General features: G+C 40.1%; 1 pseudogene; it reads left to right on the top strand.

Annotated features, from left to right (window-relative positions):
- Window positions 1-12,220: 12,220 nt before the first annotated feature.
- LOC143186693 (histone-lysine N-methyltransferase SETMAR pseudogene) lies at window positions 12,221-12,998 on the top strand (annotated as a pseudogene).
- Window positions 12,999-17,206: the final 4,208 nt, after the last annotated feature.

The following is a 17,206-nucleotide window of genomic DNA, read 5'->3' as shown; positions in this document are numbered from 1 at the left end:
ACGCGACTCCGCACTTGCCCGACGGACTGGCATTCCCAATAATAATAAAAACATAATAAGATTAGAAAAAATATCAACAATAACTGTGTATGGAGATAGGTCAAAAGTCATTGCGGTAATCAGCATTCCACTTATCACCAATCAAGCGTTTAAAATAACAGAGGTAAAACCGATCCCAACGCATGTAAAAGATAACACCTACGCTACATTAGTTACTAAGTCACCAATTATAATCGTTAATACTAATATAAATAAATATATAATAATGGATATGAAAGATTTAGGGAATTGTAAAAACATAGCATCCCAATACCTTTGTCACCCATTTCCAGTATATAAAATTATAGATAATGTAGACTGCGAATATAAACTATGATTAGAACCATTCATCGAATTCCCAAAGAGTCGGCAAAACGCGACGGCTCCGGTCTCCCCGTTTTGCCTCCGAAAAGAGCGCGGATCGTCGGAACGATCTAGGAGCGTGGCACAACTTTGGCATAGCCTGTCTAGCGAAACACACCGCGATAGTACCAGAGCTAATTATTAGTGTTTGAATAAAAGTAGTAATGTTCACGGTGAGTTCCAACTCTTTAACCTGGCCAAGCAAAAGCAACATTTTACACTAAAAATAAGCTAATTAAACAGACACTGTATGTAATAGAGGATAACCTGTTGACAGAAGTTGATGGAATTATAGGAATAGGTTTTTTGAAACGAAATAACATAACATTAGATTACAATAAAGGCGAGGTAATATTAACCACTTTGTTCTCTCGAACGTCTTATGTCGCGCCGACGATACTGTTTGTACGAGGTGTGTTCAAAAAGTATCGCGAATTTTGAATTTTCGCGGGTTACGTATATTCGAATTTCGATCTTTTTGTGGCTTTATGTTGGTACTCATGTCTCTCACTTATGCCGACAAGCTCGGCCATTTTGAATGTTCACTTAATCGTTGACAGCTGCTTTGCTTGCACGTGTTTTGGATCGTCTTCGATTTTTACCTATTAAAAAAAATGGATCAAAGAACCTGTATCAAATTTTGTGTGAAAAACGAAATTAAGTGCGCGGATGCATTCCGAATGTTGACTGTGGCATACGGAGAAGCTACCTTGGACCGAAGCAACGTTTATCGGTGGTACAAAATGTTCTCAGAAGGCCGAGAAGATGTGAACGACGAAGAGCGTGCCGGACGCCCGAGCACTTCAACAACAGACGAAAAAATTAATGAAGTGGAGAAAATGATATTGGCCAATCGTCGAATCACCGTTAGAGAAGTTGCTGAGGATCTAAACATATCGATTGGCTCGTGCCATTCGATTTTTATCAATGATTTGGGCATGAGACGGGTCGCCACGAAATTCGTACCAAAATTGCTCAATTGCGACCAAAAACAGCATCGCATGAACATTGCTAATGAGATGTTGGACTCTGTCCGCGACGACCCAAATTTGCTCCAGAGGGTCATAACTGGTGACGAATCGTGAGTTTATGGTTATGACGTGGAAACCAAAGCTCAATCATCTCAATGGAAGCTGCCGCACGAACCAAGACCGAAAAAAGCGCGCCAAGTTCGGTCGAATGTGAAAGTTTTGCTGACAGTTTTCTTCGATTGCAGGGGCGTGGTGCATCATGAGTTCTTGCCACAGGGTAGAACGGTCAATAAGGAATATTACCTGCAAGTTATGCGCAATTTGCGCGAAGCAATCCGCCAGAAACGCCCGGATTTGTGGAAGAACAAAAATTGGCTTTTGCACCACGATAACGCCGCTACTCACACATCGTTGCTTGTGCGCGACTTTTTGGCCAAAAACAACACACTAATGATGCCGCAGCCACCGTATTCCCCAGATCTGGCCCCCTGTGACTTTTTCTTGTTCCCTAAACTGAAGAGGCCCATGAAAGGACGACGTTACGCTACGCTTGACGAGATAAAGACGGCATCGAAGGAGGAGCTGAAAAAGATAAAAAAAAATGATTTTTTGAAGTGCTTCGAAGATTGGAAAAACCGTTGGCACAAGTGTATAATATCTCATGGGGATTACTTTGAAGGGGACAAAATAGGTATTCATGAATAAATAAATAATTTTTGAAAAAACACAAAATTCGCGATACTTTTTGAACACACCTCGTATAAAGTCACAGATGAGTTATATCGCAACGTTATGCCTCCTGTTAGATGCCACGGACGTGTTATCCCGCGACGCGATACCGTTCGGGCGATGCCACAGACGTGTAAAGACGCGGCTTTTGTTTTGCTTCCTCTGAGGATACTTATTGTTAGCTTGCTTCTATGTTGTTTTAATCAGTACCTGTTTAACTGTTCACGGGAGTAGACCACAATGCCACGAATTAGAAATCGCATCATAAGTGATAGTGATAGTGATACGGAAAGTTATTTAAGTTGTAACGAGTAAGAGGGAGACCGCGAACTCCCCACTCGAGACCGCCTCAGGCGGCATAGTTCACACCGTGGCCGCGAGGCGGCCACCGCGGAATCCCGCGATCCCGCGAGTGAAATCGCGGGTATATAAAGCAGGCAAAGCGGGCCAGGAGACAGAGCGTTCCAGCCACCGAGCGTGTAAGCAACGAGCGATACCGTGATACCGCACAAGCTGGTTCTCTTTTCTTGTAACCGACTGTCCTCAGTCCTCCAACGGACCCTTGGAGGTGGTGTCTTAACCACTCCTTCTGGTAATAACCGTGATCCTCGACGGGAGAGTTGTCTCTCCGCGTCACCAACCTTGGGTCTCTGTGCCTCACCTGTGGCGTAGCCCGGTGGACACAGGCGACGGACCCTTCCTTCAGCCAAGGTCAACGGGTGGCGTAGCCGCAGTGGCCTGTAGCGCCAATCCCCGACTCCGATCCCGATGATCCTACTCCCCTGCATATTGTAGATACCGAGGGGAGCAGCGGTTCCCAACCGACAGCGACTGTCTAGCCGAGGAGCTACGACTCCCGACCCGAACGACTAAGCGGGGAGCGCGATTCTCCACCTGACCGCGTAGAAGGAGCAGCAGCTCCTACACCGCGTTCCGCACGAGAGGCACCCGGCCTCACGCCGCGCGTTCCACGAACGACAATAAAGGACTATTCGCAACCGAGATTGAACTGACTCCCTTCATTCGCTACAACGAACCCGGCGCCCGACTGAGGCGGCACCTTCTGCCTCGCTCCGCCCCCCCCGGCGACCATGCAACAGCGTGGTCGCAAAGTGACGATGACGTTCCATTGTTTGAAAGGTGGAAGAATTTAATAAATCAACGAAAATGAAATATTCCCACTGCCACAATAAAGTTATACCGATATACATTGCGGTATACTATATGAATCCGGTATATCAGAAAATAGTTCCCTTCTTTCAAGGAACAAGGTTTTTCAATATTGTAAGAAACCGCCGGTCTGGCAAGGCAGTGGAGTTCAATTAAGAACAGGTAGCAAAGAAAACCTTTTGTACTCATTAAGATATACAGAAAGATATACAGAAACAACTTAGCACAAAATTATAACACTCAAGCGCAGCACGTGGCTACACATTGCGCTTACGCCATAACGCACACCCACAAAGCATGAAGCATGAAAAAACCTAGAGAGACCTCACGCCTATAAGAAAATAAAACTGTCTTTTCCAATATTCAAGATCCTATTTTAATATTTCCAGTCAAGATTTGTATTGTTTTTTTGCCATTATTGTATATATGAGTATAGTTCGCTTACCGAAACTATCTATGTATTGTAATACAATCCAATATACAGGGTGTTTCCGTTAAGTTATGCCACCATTTTTTAGGCATTTCCAGTAGTTCTATTAAAACATGTTTCAGACAAAAATTTATGTGTACTCGGTTGACTACATGTTCGCATATTCTGAAATCGAAAAAAATGCTTTTTACGTAAAAAAAAGTCAAGGTGACCTTGACTTAACATCATAAGATTGTTACTGACGTTGAGACGAATTCAACGACGTATTATACTATGACCTTGAAATGACCTTGAACTCGAAAATTTTGTGCAAACGTAATTTCAATGAAAAATTATTTCTTATAAAATAAATAAGGTTACATCAGATGTTCGAACTGCAATCCATCCTCTATTTTTTTTTTTTTTTAAATTTCCTTTATTCGTGCACTAGTCTTACTATTTGTAGACTTCTTACACCATTTATATCCGTTTCTTTTTGTCATTCGCTTCATCCATTCATGCTTTCATACTCGTACTATACTCATACATTCAACATTCTTCTACAATTTGTCCCCTTCGCTTTCATCAGTAATCCGGCGGGGGCACTGGACATTTGTCCAGTGGATGTAACCTTCGCAGTCTCCTTGGAAGTGGTATTGTGCAGTCTTTTACCGTCGGGTTTTGGTATGTGTTAATTCTGGCCCAATGTTTTTTATTCAGGATTTTAAGGGTTTGTTCCACTGATGGGATATCTAGGGTTTTTTCTATGTCGTCGTTCCGTATGTACCATGGTGCGTCAAGTATCATTCGTAGCAGTTTCGACTGTGCAGTTTTAATTTTCTTTTGATTACTTTTTGTAGCTGTACTCCAAAGGGGTGCTCCGTAGATCCACAAAGGTTTAATTATGGTTGTATATGTGGGATTAATTAAGGTTTAGCGAAAACAAGTCCGTGTAAATGTATTTATTAAAACGAAACAAACTAGACTAACTTAAACTAAGTATTCTAAATCTAACTATTGTATTGAACTACTACGCGATTCCACACCAAAACTACGCTGAACCGTTCTTCTCGATGCTTGTCTCTACTCTGACTTCTCTTCCGGCTCCAATCACCCTTGTCTCCATGCACACACTTTCTCTCTCTCTCTCTCTCTCTCTCTTTCTTTCTCTCTTTCTCTCTCACTCTCATTCTCAAAATGGACAATGGATTTGGAAAAACCCAACTCTAGTAACACGGGGCACGGTTCTGCAGGCCATCACCGGACGACTGCGAACCATCTGCATTCCAAGTGTCCCCGTCATAAAACCGTCCGCGTCTACCTAGGCCTTCGCCGTTACGCGAAACACCCCACATATATATTATCTTTTTGTTTGTTATTTTTAGTTTCCATTTTTTTCCAATTAGCCAGTACAGTTGTTTTGTTGCTGATGATATTTTCCTTATTAGGTGTTTTATGTGAGGGCCCCATGTTAATCTTTTGTCTAATACTATTCCTAAATATTTCGTTTCTATTGTTTATGGTACGATTGTTTGGTTCATGTATACGGTCTTGAGTTCCTGTCTATTTAATGTGAAGCAGATGTTTGTGCTTTTGTGTGGATTAATTGTAATTTTCTTTTGCTCCATCCATGAATATAGTAGTTTAAGTTTATTTGTTAAATTTATTGCTGTAGTTGCATTGTTTCCGATGTCGTAAATTGTGGTGTCATCTGCAAATGTTAACATTGAGTTTTGTATTTCTTTGAGAGGGTCTGCAGTATATATAGAGAAGAGTATTGGTCCCAGTACGTTCCCTTGCGGTACCCCTGCTTTGTATTCTCCAATACTTGAGTTTTCGTTGCCTATTTTGACGTAAAAGAATCTGTTGCTTATGTAACTATGGATCATATTTACTAGATGCTCCGGTAATTTGTTGCTGAGATCTATTATAAGTTCGTGGTGTGGTATTTTATCAAAAGCTTTTTCTATGTCCAAGAAAACACGGTTACAGCTTTCTTTCCTCTCGTAAGCTCCCAGGATTAGATTGTTGCTCCTCTCCCGTTCGTTGGTGAGAGCTAGTGTACTCCACCGCCGATAGCCGTCAGGTGGGAAGGAGATAGGATGATTGGGTCCTTGGCCAGGTTGAAGAGTTAGGACTCACCGTGTACTTGACTACTTTTTTATTCAAACACTAATTAGCTCTGGTACTGTCGCGTGTAGTTAGCTGGACAGGCTATACCAAAGTGCGATGCGTTCCTCGATCGTTTCCACGATCCGCGTTCCTTTTGGAGGCAAAACGGGGGTGGCCGAAGCCGTCACGTTTTGCCGATTCTTGCGAATTCGCTTAGCTCGGCGCGGAGGTATTAAGACTCCGCGGTTTCTGCTGCTAAGCGCACGTGTCTTTACACGAGCTACAATAAGATGAACTAGCTTGTGGACTTGTTCTGTTGTGTTGTGTTTAGACCTGAAGCCGAATTGGTGGGGTGGAATAAGTTCGCGGTCTATGGCATGTTTCATCAGGTGTCTCAGTATAACTTTTTCTAACATTTTGGAAAGTATTGGAAGTAACGAGATTGGTCTGTATGAGCTCGCCATTTCGGCTGGTTTGCTTGGTTTGAGTAATATGATTATCTCGGCACATTTCCATTGCGATGGGAAGTGTTGGAGTCTCATGGCTGTGTTACGTACCGAACATAAAAAATTTTAATTTCTTTTTTATATATATATATAACTCGGTTGATTTGCGTCTCGATAATGCAAAGCATTGTGGGAACTTCCCTAATCGAGCGTAATCTTGGCCTTTGAGTTTACGAAATTAAATATCTCTTTCGGCGGCGCGATCGACTTGTTAACATAACGCATTCCTTCCTTGAAATCAACGTGGTCCTATTGCGCAGCGTATAGTCTCACCAAAGCGTAATCTCACAAATGCGTAGTATGAAATTAAGGATCATATTGTATACGCGGTGACACGTTCTGAATATAATTTTTCATTTGTCAAATATGTATAAATGAGATTCGGAATTTGACACTCTTAGTTAAGGTCATACTTTTACAATTCTTGGTTATTGAAAATTTGGTAACGCATAAGCGTTGTGGGAAACCTTGCCAAATGAATATTTAAATTTAAAATTTAAAGAACACCCGTTAGACCACTGAGGGTCAGCTTCCTCGAATCTCTGTGGACGATGTTTAAAACTCTTTCGGCTAATTGGTTATTGTAAAGCGATACACCAGATATATACAAAAGATTGTCATGAGTTGGGTGGTGCGTCGCGTGAGAAAATTTATGATGTGAAAGAGAGAATTGGAATGTTCACACATACACATTACTCAGACTTCTTTAACCTTAGAACTTGACCAATCACGGGCTCGGTAGAGCCAAAAGCACGCTCTCATTAGCTAATGAAGCAGCGGCATAACCCTTCCATAATCGGAATGATTGATCCTGGATCCTTCCGAAGGCGTGATACCTCTTCACTTGTCGACGTACAATCGCGAGGTACGTGTCGTAAGTCCGCGATCTTCTAAAGATAGAGTTTTCTTCTATTTCTTAAAATCACTAAGTAGGAAGAAAAGGAAGTTCGTGTGAATTCAAATTTTTTTGTTTGTTCTTTTGTTATAATTTGGTTTATATATATATATATATATTATTTTCAATCTATTCCATATAAAATAGCTGATTAATTAAGAATTAAATTCATAGTGTGTGTATGTGCGAATAAGTGTCTAATTCTTTCTTCCGTACAGGGTTAACCAGCATCTAAAAATTTAAAAGTGAGACGTCAAAATTATTTTTGAGGAGATTTTTTAAAAAAGGAAAAGAAATTCTACTGGTGAGTCCTTTAAATTAATATTATTTCCTTCTTTCGTTTCGAAATTTTAAAATTAATCATTTTAGAACGAGTGGCAATAGTTTCAGATAGTCTAAAGACTGTGGGAATTTCTCTGGTCTGAATTATTCCACCATAAACGGGAGAATGAATGTCTGTTTGCACGTACTAATTTAGATATTTCTGTTCCTATACTCTTATACGTATATATACTTTTTGTATTATCTATCTACATATTTTTATATATATTCATTTTTATACACGTTCTTATTGAAACATTTTATTATTCGATCTTTAATTAGATTCATCAATAAATACAATTTATGTATTTTATATTCTTTATTTTTAATTTTTTTTCGGCCTTTATCCTGTTCGGATTTGGAATACAGCTGATCAAGGACCCGTATGGGACTGTAGCACCACCGATCCCTTTAACTACTCGAAATAATCTCTCAAGTTTTATTTACTTTTAAATTCAAACCCTTCTCATCCTCTCTTACGTACATTAGAAACAAGAATTGTATAAATGTTCGCGCTCGGGCGTCTCAACCCGCTCGGCGCGTAACACTATATATGTTTCGAATTTATTGTTGTTGTATTCCCTGATTAATTTTTTAACTTCTCTATTATGTTTGTTGAGTGCTTTCTTTAAAGTTGAATGGTCGTTGTCGCCATAATTAGGGCGTCTCGGTTTATGTTATTACATGCAGTTGTTATGCGGTTCTGAAGTTCTTCAACATTATTTTCGAGTTCAAGGTCATTTCAAGGTCATAGTATAATACATCGTTGAATTCGTTTCAACGTCAGTAACAATCCTATGATGTTAAAAACATATAGTGCTATTAAAAAAGTCAAGGTGACCTTGGCTTTTTTTTACGTAAAAAGCATTTTTTGAGATTTCAGAATATGCGAACGTGTAGTCAACTGAGTACAGATAAATTTTTGTCTGAAACATTTTTTAATTGCACTACCGGAAATGCCTAAAAAATGGTGGCATAACTTAACGGAAACACTCTGTATAATTTTGTGTTTGTAAGAAAAATTATGTAAAAAAAAGGTTTTTCAATATTTTGCAATTTCTGCATTTTACTAGTGCAGATCAGAATAATAATGGAACTAAAAGAACTCAAAAAATACAACACGTGATTGACATTTTAACACAGTGTTTTCAAAAGGCATATCGACCAAGCCAGCACATAGCTATTGACGAGAGTTTACTATTATGGAAAGGCAGACTTTCTTTCAAACAATATATTAGTAGTAAACGTGCAAGATTTGGTTTAAAATCATTTATAAGGTCGAGTCATAAGTAACTTCCGACGCAGCTACAGTGAGTGTAGAAAGTATTCGTACACCGACTAATTTCGAATAATATAGTCTGGAATTCAAGTTTATTAACTACTTTTTTATAAACAACGAGTTTGTACATATTCTCGGAAATCTCTAGAACAGATACAGTGCAAAAAAAATTAATTGGTTGAATAATTTGCAAAATTATCAAGAAGAAAACGAAATATTGTCCGAAATATAAGAGCAATAAATATTCGTACAGTTCTGATTTCGAACTATCTGTATGTGAGTTTCTAATGTAAACACCTTACATGATTGTTTACTAGTTATGATTGGCATCGTCAGTATGTTTGGAAACATTATCAGTATCAGTCGAGCTCGAGACCGTGTACTATTCGAAACTGTTGTTGAAAATGGGACGAAAACTTAGGGAAACTACGGTAGAAGAAAGAAAAATTATTATTAATTTACATAATCAGTGCAAAAGTTTATCGGAAATTTCGCGGATTATAAACCGACCTCGCTCAACTATACAAAGTATAGTTGATAGATACGGAGTACGAAAGAAGCTGCAAAACAATTCAAGAAGTGGACGTCCGCGTAAAATTAACCAACATACCGGACGAGCGATTATTAGAATGGTAAAGCAAGATCCAAGGATAAGTGCAATAAAAATAGCTGAGCACCTTAGGGATAATTTGGATATTGATCTCTCGGTCAGTACTGTACGTAGTTTTTTGCGGAGTCAAGGGTACCACGGTCGGGTGGCCCGTAAAAAATATTTCGTGAGTGAAGCAAATAGGAAGAAAAGATTGGAGTTCGCAAATAATAGTGTTACCACACCAATGGAGTACTGGAACCGAGTGATCTTTACAGATGAGAGTAAATTTAATATTTTCGGGTCTGATGGGCACTCTACTATATGGAGAAGAAAAAATGAAGAACTGAGACCACAAAATTTACGACCTACAGTAAAACACGGCGGAGGTTCCGTACTCGTTTGGGGTTGCATGAGTGCCGCTGGTGTTGGAAAATTAGAATTTATTGATGGAATAATGAACCACCGGGTTTATATTGACATTTTGAAGCGGAATCTTTCTGCCAGTGCAGAAAAAATGGACACGAAAGATAATTTTATCTTTATGCAGGATAATGATCCAAAGCATACGGCGTACAATACGAGGATGTGGATATTACATAATACGCCAGCATACATAAAAACTCCAACACAATCTCCTGATATTAACCCCATCGAACACTTATGGGACTACTTGGAACGTCACATTAGAAAACATCAAATATCCTCTAAAGAAGATTTAAAAAATGCTCTTATGGAAGAGTGGAATAAGATTCCATCCAGCGTAACAGCGAAATTAGTAAATTCAATGCCAAAAAGAGTCGCTGCAATTATAAACTCAAAAGGAAATCCTACTAAATATTAATTAACTGTTTATTTTACTTTTTCATTAGCAAATAAATTTAATTTCTATGTTTTTCTCATGAATTTCTAATGAGTTTTAAAAAATGTAGCAGCTGTACGAATATTTATTGCTCTTATATTTCGGACAATATTTCGTTTTCTTCTTGATAATTTTGCAAATTATTCAACCAATTAATTTTTTTTGCACTGTATCTGTTCTAGAGATTTCCGAGAATATGTACAAACTCGTTGTTTATAAAAAAGTAGTTAATAAACTTGAATTCCAGACTATATTATTCGAAATTAGTCGGTGTACGAATACTTTCTACACCCACTGTATGTAGAATCTATTATTTGAATTTACCCGCTATGAGTTACCATGACAACGAGTTTTTGTTTTCATTAGTTACACGAGGTTTCCGTTAGTCTTTTGTCAACAACTTTGTATGATACACGTTGAAATAAACTGCTTCTCTATCCTCTGTTTCGGAGGGGTATAGATACTGTTTAACATGTGTCGACCGATTCACGCGGTGGCCTGAGGCGTTGCCGATTAAGGACCAAGAGGCCGCGACCGTGGCACGGGCCTTTTACGACGGGTGGGTTTCCCGGATCGGAACCCCGTTGCGGATAACAACGGACCAGGGCAGACAGTTCGAGTCACGTCTGTTCAGGGCCTTATCTCAGTTGACAGGGGCAGTACATTGGAGGACGACAGCCTACCATCCAGAAGCAAATGGGTTGGTGGAAAGATTCCACCGACAATTTAAAGCAGCAATCCGCGGTCAGCAGAATGTTCGCTGGACGGAAGTTCTTCCCACCATTTTGCTGGGCATCCGCGCAGCCTGGAGGGAAGACCTACAAGCCACCGCAGCGGAGCTGGTCTACGGCGAGCCGCTGCGGCTACCAGGAGAATTTTTGGCACCATCGGGCAGAGATTCGCAGTCGTCAAGGGACTTCGTCGGAAGGCTGCGCGAACATTTCGCAGCCCTTACCCCGACGCCTAGCAGTGACCATTCGTCGAGGCGTGTTTTCGTCTTTAAGGACCTTGCTACGGCGGAGTATGTGTTCCTGCGGAACGACACCGTCCGGGGGATCCTTCAGCCACCATACGATGGACCATACAAAGTGCTCAACAGAGGGGATCGAACTTTTGCCCTGAGCATAAGGGGGAAGCCAGTCACGGTCACCATAGACCGTCTGAAGCCGGCGTACTTGCTGGGTGCAAACCTGGAACCGCTGACAGCACCTGAGAGAGCGTGGCCAGCGCTACCTGAAGAAGACGAGGAGCTACAAGCACCCCCACCGATCGGGAGCTCGGGGCAGCCGCCCCGACCGACGTCGTCATTGCGGGACCCACCGTCGCCACCCTCAACTCAAGCGCCTTTAGGAGGGCCGACGCAGCCAACTTCTATTCTGACACCACCGAACGCGGGCGTGCGAATTACACGTTCCGGGAGAAAAGTGCGATTCCCGGACCGGTTACAAGTTTCGTGATTGTGTCAATCACTGGCAGGGGGGTGATGTGGCGGCGACAGGCCGGCGCCACGTCCCTGCCAATTGTTTAGTTTAAGATTGGAATGCGTCTGAATGAGTGAGCGACTGTTAGCGTGAGGTATGATTTCAGCAGGATGTTTGGAAGAGCGCATCGAGTGTCGCGTAAGGGTACGACTGATTAGTTTAGAGTGAGAGCGAATCCGTGAGAGAGAAAAAGAATGAGTGTTAGGAGTGTGTAAGCGCGTGTGAGATTATAAGAAGGTTTCGAATGGGGTGTGACTGGACCAGAACACGAGAACACAGTGAACTTCGAGCACGGGTACGCGGTCGTCGCGAGACTCTGTATAGCGACAATAAAAACCGAGTTTGACTGAGAGTCGGGCGTTGAATGTACCCACTCCCAATAACCAGTCACCTCCACAACTTTAAAAGACGAACCGAGGGCGGGACGTCCTTCCGACTTCGACGACAACCTTTTAAAGGTCAGTATTGGAGCAAAATCCACGTCAATCGACAAGATGTATAGCAGAAAGGTTAAATACATCGCAATCAACCGTTATCCGCCACCTGGAGAAATTAGGGAAAGTCAGAAAGTTAGGAGTATGGGTACCTCACAATCTCAGTGAACGGAATAAAGAAGATCGCATGTCAATCGTCACAAGTCTGCTCTCGCGGGTAAAAATGGAGCCCTTTTTAAACAGGATTGTAACAGGCGATGAAAAATGGGTCACCTACGAGAATATAATCCGCAAAAGACAGTGGCTTGATAAGGATGAACCACACCTACCAGATCCGAAAGCAACCATCCATGGCAAAAAAATCTTATTGTGTGTATGGTGGGATTGTCGAGAAATAACTTACCACGAGTTGTTGAAGCCAAATTTAACGATTACTGCGGATAGATATGTTTAGCAGCTGCAAAGAGATAGATATGTTCAAGAAAAACTCCGTGAAAAGCGTCCTGCACTCGTCAATCGCAAAAATGTCATCCTTTTGCACGACAATGCGCGACCACATACAGCAAAGGTGACTCAAGAAGAAATTCTTGAGCTCAAATGGTCTGTTTTACCACATCCTCCTTACTCCCTGGATCTTGCCCCGACAGACTACCACCTTTTCTGTTCCCTAGAAAATTTTTTGAATGGAAAAACTTTCAATTCTGAAGAGCAAATCACGCAGGCTGTCGAAAACTTCTTCCAATCTAAACCAGCCACATTTTACAAGGAAGGAATCTATAAACTGCCAGGAAGATGGGAGAAGGTTGTAGATAACGGTGGCGAATACGTAATAAATTAATGTTATTTTTTTATTTAATGAGAGCATAATATCTGATAAAGAAAGGGGAGTTACTTATAACTCGACCTTATGTCATTGTCATTGACCTTATGGCTCGATGTTCAACCATTTCAAACGATAGCGTGGCCTCCTCAAAGCCCAGACTCAAATCCTATTGAGAATGTCTGGGCATATTTGAAAATGAAACTAGCGAATGATTACAATACTCCGCCAGCGACAATAAACGATTTGTGGGAAAGAGTGCAGGAACAATGGTATTCAATTACTCCACAATACTGCGAAAATATATTTTTAAGTATGCCTAAACGTATTCAACACACCATCAAGGCCAAAGGTTTATGGACGAAGTATTAAATTTATAAAAAACTAAAATGTTTATTTACACATGCTTTACGGTGCAAAACCGACTACGCAAAAAAAATTTGTATGTATCAAAATAATAAGGATATTACGATCGTTGAAAATTTTTTGGACAGTTAAAGCATTGTACTTAATACTATATATTTCGTTTTTTGTGTATTCTATATGCAAACATTAAATAAAATATTATTTATGCAAAAATTTCGTACGTGTGTTCAGTTTTGCTCTTAACTGTATATATATATTTTTTATACATTTTATTTTATTATATATTTTCTAGAACGAAAGGATGGGAAATCCTTAAGAGTAATTGCAGTAATACTGAATAAATCTCGTTCTACGATGCAATACATTATTAATAAATATCAGCAAACAAATTCTGTTGAAAATCGAAAACGTACCGATCGTCTAACAAAATTAGAATACCATCATGAGCGTTCAATTTTGAAAGTTATACATAGTGAACCGAAAACAAGTGCCCCCAAACTTGCGAATGTGATTGACAATAACTATGGTGTTAAGGTTGTTTTTCAAACTATACGCAATGTGTTAAGAAAGTCAGGGTATAATGGTCGTGCAACAAGAAGAAAACCCTTTATCAGCAAAATAAATAAGCAGAAGCGTATGGATTTTGGTAAAGCCCACATGTATAAGCCAAGGAAGTTTTGGAATTCAGTAATATTCAGTGACGAATGCAAATTTAACGTGCTTGTTAGGAAAAGGACAAAGTCCAAAGTTAGGAAAAGGACTTGATTCCGTTGTAAAAGAATTTCTGCTAATATCATTAACTTTATTTACTTTATCTTTGTCTTAATTCTTTGCATTGTATATATATATATATTTTTACGTATTAAAATTTATTTTAATTATTCATTGTAGTGTACTAAATTGTCGATCTTGGTAAGTGATGCGGTGTGAACAGTGCTAATTTCCTTTTTCTGCAGCAGGAACGACGAACAAAGACAAAGAAAGAAAGAAAGAGAAAGGAAATCAAATTTCCAATTCGAATTGGAAATTGGAGGGTCGCATGTAATATAATATCACTTGTAAAAATCAAACTAAAATCTGGAGAAATTCGGAGAGATACTATTCGGCAAACGCTATTCAGAAAGACCAAAACGAGCGAGATCCGTCAAACCGTTTTTCCACAAAATTCATTAAAGGTTTAGTTTAAGTTATACCTTACTTTTGCGTGAACAGTATCAATCACAAGAACCACTAACTTGTTAAAACTCACAGTTCGGTAATAAACCGAGCATAAACACATAAAATATATATATATATATTATATAAGTACTATACTGTTAAACCAAGAGTGGAGAACGTCCGAGCTGTTCCGCGGCGCGGCACCGAATGAGTAAAACTCGTCAGGAGCATAGGCTTCCCCACTCTCGGCCTTCGGGACCGTGCGAAAGTCCCTCGGACTGAAGGACAACTGAACACACGATAATCATTAACGAACTAGTTCCCAAGACAAAATACGTACAGAAATCTGCAAGTTATCTTTGCTGACACAGCAGCAGTACCCGAGAGCAGATATCTCTCTGGGAGTCAGATAACATGAACACCAACAGCAAAGGAACCTGCAAAACCTATCCCCAAGGTAAGGACTTTAAAGGTGGACGAGAAGAAACCAACTCAAGAAGAAGAAATAGAAGAATCACCGAACGTGGAGAACGACAACCAGTCAGGCGAACAGGCACAATACGAGTAAATGCCATTCAAAATGTTCCAATGATTTCCACAGTATCCCCCGACTTAATCAGCAAGGCACAACTAATGTTGGATTCTGGATCAGAAGTAAACTTAATCAAAAAGGATCTCCTCGATGAAATGGTGCATATTAACGAACGAAACATAATATTCATACGTGGTATCACGGAACCAAATTTAGCCACCTTAGGGACGGCACAAATTCAAATCGCGGATCAACCAGTTACGTTTCATATCGTGGATAATAATCTGCTGATTGATCAGGACGGAATCCTTGGATCCGAATTTCTGATGCATCAAGCAGAAAATATAGATTACGCTAAAAAACACGTTAAATGAGGAGACTGTTACATACCCTTCGACAATCACGAGGAAGTATTTGTGCCTAAAAGAAACTCCGCATCTTTTTACATTCGCATAGCAAACCCACAATTACAAGAAGGCTATGTCCCAAGACTTAACCTCGAGAAGGGAATATATTTAGGGGATGCAATCGTAACTAACAATGAAGGTAAGGGCTACCTTCGTATTATCAATACAACAGACGAAGACTATAACGTTGAGATTCCAACCATCGAGATCGAAACCTTCGGTCAATATTCACCTCAACAATGTAATTCGGTGAAAATATGTGAAGGAGATCGTCTACGGAATATCCTAGATCTACTTCGACTCGAACACCTGAACGCCCAAGAAAAGGCCAGTGTGGAAAAGCTGATAAAAGAGAATCAAGACAGATTCCACCTGCCGGGAGAAATGTTAGAAGTAACAGACGTTTTCCAAACATAGGATTCATACTACGGATGACGTACCGATCAATACGCGTCAATATAGGTATCCTCCCATCCACCGAGACGAAATAAACAAACAGGTGCAGGAATTACTAGATACATCAATCGTTGAACCATCTGTGTCCCCATACAATTCTCCGCTCTGGATAGTGCCTAAGAAAGCTGATCTGCAAGGAAACCAACGATGGAGATTGGTCATCGACCACCGACGTCTAAATGAAAAGACTATAGGAGATGCTGTTACGTTCCGTAACGATTAAAATTTTTTTTTTTTCTTTTCCTTTCCCACGAGGAATTGTCGTCGTCGCGACGGTTAGTTGCCACCCGATATTTAGCGTTAGCATAAAGTAAGTCGCGAATGTCTCTCGAATCCTGCAACGAGCTGCCGTTGCAGCAACCCGATATTAACGTCCGGTTAAATACATAGAATCTTTGGACGCCCAGTGGTTCTCCAATAAAATTAATAATAATAAAATTGCCATCACAACGGATGCAATAGTTTAGCGAATATTTCCCAAATACTTGCCGATATACTGCCTCATTGGTAAAATTATAATGTTCACCTTTGTATTATTATCCTTCTAATTTTATATTTCATACATATACAGTAAAACCTGTTTTTGTGCGGTCCTTTTTTATGCGATTTTGTTTTTGTGCGATTGGTTTTGTGCGATTTTTTTTGTGCGATTTATTTTTATGCGGTATATGAATCTTAGCGGCGTTAGCACCAGTTTAATGTTTCCTATCAATGTACATACACATACATTGCTGTGGACGAACTCTGATTACGTGGTCTCCTTGACAACGATGTATCTGGACTTCGGGATGCTCTGTTCATTTATTTTAAACAATCTGCTGACAAGGCAGATTTAGTTACGTACATATTGTCGTTCGACGCGCGAACAATATACGCTTCGTATTCAGAGTTTTATGCACGATTCACGTGATTAAGGATTCATTTTATAGCGAGATTAAAGGTAAATAAATTAGTTACTTTTGTTTCTGTTAGGTCTTTGAGAGGGTTAACTAGACAATCCCTTGATTCCTTTTCTAGTTAATTATTTATTCAACTTATTTTACATGGAACTACGTGGCACATGTCGAGCCGTAAACTCTATGCACACTCAGTGGCGACACTGCTCTCGAGTTCTTCCTCTCGCTTCGCAACCGTTCGCACAGGGCCGTCACGCTCTCGTGTCGGGCCCCAACAGTTTCTATTTATATGTAGTTTTTATGATTTTTATTTTATTTTTAGACATAAGTACTCCCTTAAAATGAATAATTATAGTCAAAAGAAAGTAAAAAGACAGACAATTCCATTAGAAACAAAAATTCTAATATTAA

This window comes from Calliopsis andreniformis, unplaced genomic scaffold, assembly GCF_051401765.1.
Source record: "Calliopsis andreniformis isolate RMS-2024a unplaced genomic scaffold, iyCalAndr_principal scaffold0022, whole genome shotgun sequence".
Taxonomy (NCBI): domain Eukaryota; kingdom Metazoa; phylum Arthropoda; class Insecta; order Hymenoptera; family Andrenidae; genus Calliopsis; species Calliopsis andreniformis.
Note: the sequence above shows the minus strand (reverse complement) of the source record. Positions and strands in the feature narration are given on the sequence as shown.